The sequence below is a fragment of the Rhinolophus sinicus genome, linkage group LG16, assembly GCF_036562045.2.
Source record: "Rhinolophus sinicus isolate RSC01 linkage group LG16, ASM3656204v1, whole genome shotgun sequence".
Lineage (NCBI taxonomy): Eukaryota > Metazoa > Chordata > Mammalia > Chiroptera > Rhinolophidae > Rhinolophus > Rhinolophus sinicus.
In genome coordinates, this window is record NC_133765.1 from 10148653 (window position 1) to 10153344 (window position 4692).

The following is a 4692-nucleotide window of genomic DNA, read 5'->3' on the forward strand; positions in this document are numbered from 1 at the left end:
GAATCTCTTGAAGTTTAGCTGAACTAAAGCCCTACAATTAAGGACATACAGAAGAAGCCATCTTGAGACTAGTAGGAGAGGTGGAAACATGGAACAGGCTGGTCCCACACCCACGTGTGACCATTAAAAATTGGGAGGGATATCTCAGCTGCGAAGGTGTCCCCTGGAGGAGCAAGTAGTTCCAGCCCCTCCCCAGCCCAGGGTTTCTGGGCTGGGGAGAGAAGTGCCCATAACTTTTGACTGTGGAAACCAGTAGAGATCATGGCTGAGTGAGACAAGGGTGACTGGAATCCCAGGTACTCCTCTCAAAGGGCCCACACACTTACTCACTGATGGACTCACTCTGAGTTCCAGCATGGGGGCAGCAACTCAAAACTCACCAGGGACATATGGGGAGGAACTTAGTTGTCTGGCCTCAGAGTGAGGGCTGGAGGGGCATCTTTCTCCCAAATGGAGGAGCTGGTAGAAGCCATTATTGATTTGTTGAGCCCTAACCCCCCCTGGCATGCAGATGCAGGTGGTCACCATATCTAAGTTGCCATCAACCTGGATAACACAGGTTGTTTGTCCTAGTGATTCTCTGAGACCCCACCCCACCCAACTTTTAGGCCCACCCAAGCCACTTACAGTGTCTTTTCCATATAAATGACCTGCCTTGGCTCATGCTACAGACTTTCCTAAAATCTCTCAAAGATTCAAAACCGAAACAAGTAGCAACTGGCTTTGGCCTGTCTTATACCTCTGGCTGAGCAGCCCTAAGCCCAGCACTAGTGACAGCCAGTCTTGGTTCGTGGCTTGACCTCTGGAGGTACTACCAATTCCAGTGTGGGTAGCAGCCATCGGTGGATTGCTTTCTGGCTCATGTCACATGGCCCCAGGCAAGGCACAGTCTGTGGCTGAACATGGCCTGCAATAGGGCCTTTCCCAGCAGGCCCTGGGGACTGGCATGTCCCAGGGCCAGCTTTGGACCCAACCAGAGAATCACCTGGCCACTTCTAAGGATGACACACACAAAGGGCAGACTGGGCAGGCCCAGAGCCCTGCTAAAGTGAACCCTGCTCTGTAGGGTCAGCCCCTGCACAACAGCTCCTCTACTGTAGTCACATCCAGTCCTCACAACTAATCAACCTGAGGGTCAATCCCTCCCATTGACATGCACATAGCAACAAAGGTTCAATTACAACAGGAGGGCACACACAATCCCCACATGGGACACACCTGGAGCACCTTGCTCTGGTGACAAGGGAGACTGTGCCCCTGGGTCCCCCAGGACACCTTCTACATAAGACCTCTGTACTAAAACAAGGAAACATAGCAGCCCGACCTAATACAAAGAAATAGAGGGAGGCAGCCAAAATGGGGAGACAAAGAAATATATTCCAAATAAAAGAACAGAACAAAGCTCCAGAAAAAGAACAAAACAAAATGGAGACAAGCAATCTACCGGTTATAGGATGATTGGTTATAAGGTGCTCAGTTATAGGATGGTTATGGGACGCTCAGTGATCTCAGGGAGAACTTCAACAAAGAGATGGGAAACATTAAAATGGTGATAGAAAACATAAAAAAGAATCAGTGAAAAATAAAGAATACAATAACTGAAATGAAGAATACATTAGAGGGAATCAACAGTAGATTGGATGAAGCAGAGGATCAAATAAGCTATTTAGAAGAAAAGACAGCAGAAAACACCCCAAAAATGAGAAGAGTTTAAGGAACCTCTGGAACAACATCAAAAATATCAACATTTGTTTCATAAGGGTACCAGAAGGAGAAGAAAGAGAGCAAGGAATTGAAAACCTGCTTTAAGTAATATTTAAGTAATAATATGATGGAAAATTTCCCTAACCTGGTGAAGGAAATAGACATACAAACCCAGGAAGCACAGAGAATCCCGAGCAAGATGAACCCAAAGAGGCCCACACCAAGACACATCATAATTAAAATTCCAAAGGATGAAAGCAAAGAAAGAATCTTAAAAATAGCAATAGAGAAGCAGCTAGTTACCTACAAGGGAGCTCCCATAAGATTATTAGCTCATTTTTCAACAGAAACTTTGCAGGCCAGAACGGATTGACAAAGTGATGAAAAACGAGGACCTACAACCAAGATTACTCTACCCAGCAAAGCTATCATTTAGAATTGAAGGACAGATAAAGAGCTTCCCAGACATGAAAAAGCTGAAGGAGTTCATCAATACTAAACCAGAACTACAAGGAATCTTAGAGTGACTTTTTTAAGATTAAAAATAAAAGATAAAAAATATGAATAATTAGCCTTTCTCACTCCCCAGCCATCTTGGTGGCTGCTCTTGGTTGTGGGCCATTCCGCACCTAAGGCAGGAAGATGATGGCTGCAAAAAAGACAAAAAAAGTCACTGGAGTTGATCAATTCTAGGCTCAAACTTGTTATGAAAAGTTGAAAGTACGTGCTGGGGTACAAACAGCAGACTCTGAAAATGATCGGACAAGGCAAAGCAAAACTGGTCATACTTTCCGACAACTGCCCAACCTTGAGGAAATCTGAAATAGAGTACTACACTATGTTGGCCAAGACTGGTATACACCACTACAGTGGCAATAATATTGAATTGGGCACAGTGTGTGGAAAATACCAGAGAGTATGCACACTGGCTATCAGTGATCCATGATTCTGATATCATTAGAAGCATGCCAGAACAGACTGGTAAAAAGTAAGTCACGCAAAATTTTTCTTTAATAAAACTGGCCAGAGCTTGGTTTATTATTCATATGCATATGAATAATGAAATGGCAGCAACTACATGCCTGTCAACAATTACTTTCAGTGTAAATGGATTAAATGCTCCAATAAAATGGTAGGGTGGCTGAATGGATAAGAAAGCAAGACACTTACATATGCTGCCTACAAGAGACTCACTCCAGATCAAAAGACACAGAGACTGAAAGTAAAGATATGGGGAAAAAATATTTCATGAAAATGGAAACAAACAAACAAAAAACAAACAAATAAAAAGCTGGGGTAGTAATACTTATACCAGACAAAATAGACTTTAAAACAAAGGCTGTAACAAGACACAAAGAAGGATCCAGTAATCCCTCTTCTGGGTATTTTATCTGTAGAAATCCAAAATGCTACTTTGAGGGGACATGTGCATCCATATGTTCGCTGCAGCACTGTTTACAATAGCCAAGATGTGGAGGCAGCCTGGGTGTCCATTGATGGATGAATGGCTAAAGAGGAGGTGGTACACATGCAATGGAATATTGCTTGGGCAGGGAAGGGAATAGGTACTTGCTATCTACAGCGGCATGGATAGACTTGGAAAATATTGTGTTGACTGGAGTATGACAGACAGAGAAAGAAAGATCCAATGTGATTTCACTTATATGTAGAATGTAAAGAATAAAATAAACATATACAACAGAAACAAACTCATAGATACAGAAAACATTTTGGTGGTTGCCAAATGGGAGGGGGTTTGTAGGTGGGTGAAAAGGGGGAAAGCATTGAAAAGTACCGATTGGTTGTTACAAAGTAGTCATGAGGATGTAGGGTATAGATAAGGAATATAGTCAATAATATTGTAATAACTGTGTATAGTGTCAGATGGGTACTAGACTAATCAGGGGGATCACTTCTCAAATTATATAAAAGTTTGACCACTATGCTGTACACCTGAAATTAATATAAAATAATATCAAATGTAACTGTAATTGTAAAATTTAAAAAGGGGGAAGGTGAAGGAGAGTAAGAGGTTCAAATCTCCAGGTATAAGACAAATAAGTCATGGGAATGTCATGTACAGCATAGGGAATATAGTCAGTAATATTGTGATTGCATTATATGATGTGAGATTGTTGCTAAACTTATCATGGTGATTACTTCTTTAGGTCTATAAATGTTGTTTACACCTGAAACTAGTACAATATTGTATGTTAGCTATATTTTAATAAAAATTTTTTAAAAATGAAAAGGGAAGGAGACAGGTAGTAAGTAAGTACAGTGTGTAATGGACTTAGGTATTTCAGTTGTAAGATAGGAGAGATGAGCATGTGTTTACATGCTGAGGGGAAAGGGCTAATAATGAGGGAGAGGTTGAAGTTACAGGAAAGGGGATGATTGCACCTAAATGTCTAACAATAAAGGAGTAATGAAGCAACAATGGACCTCGACTCAGTGGGATATTTTATTACACATACAGAAACTAAACACACAAAATTGTTACACTACATGATTATACTACATAAATAATGTGTCCATATGCATAAAGTTTACATAGCAATAGAGAAAACTAGGAAGTTTGTATGTCAGTGGAGCAGGATTAAGGCTTTTTAAATTCAGGTTTTTATTATTGTAAAAATATTTAACAATTAGAAAATGCCTTTTGGAAAAGATGAATGAGTCCATTCTGTATTCTTTTTTTTTTTTTTTTTTTTTTTTTTGCCTAGTGCCAGAAATTCTAATTCTAGCTGTATAATATGAAGACAGATGATCTGAATGTACAGCTTGCTTTGCCACTTGCCTAGTTAGTCATTTTACCATCTAAGCCTCAGTTTTCTAAAATATGTAAAATGGGGATAGTAATAATTACACCTTCATAATTGTGAGGATTAAATGAGATGAAGCGTGTCCTTATGGTGTGTGGCATATAGTAAGTGCTTCGTAAATGAGCTTTTGTCAGTGCTCTGAGTCAGATGCTCTGGTCTTTGG

General features: G+C 40.6%; 1 pseudogene; it reads left to right on the forward strand.

Annotated features, from left to right (window-relative positions):
* The first annotated feature begins 2346 nt into the window (after positions 1 to 2346).
* On the forward strand, positions 2347 to 2696 carry LOC109435286 (large ribosomal subunit protein eL30; annotated as a pseudogene).
* Positions 2697 to 4692: the final 1996 nt, after the last annotated feature.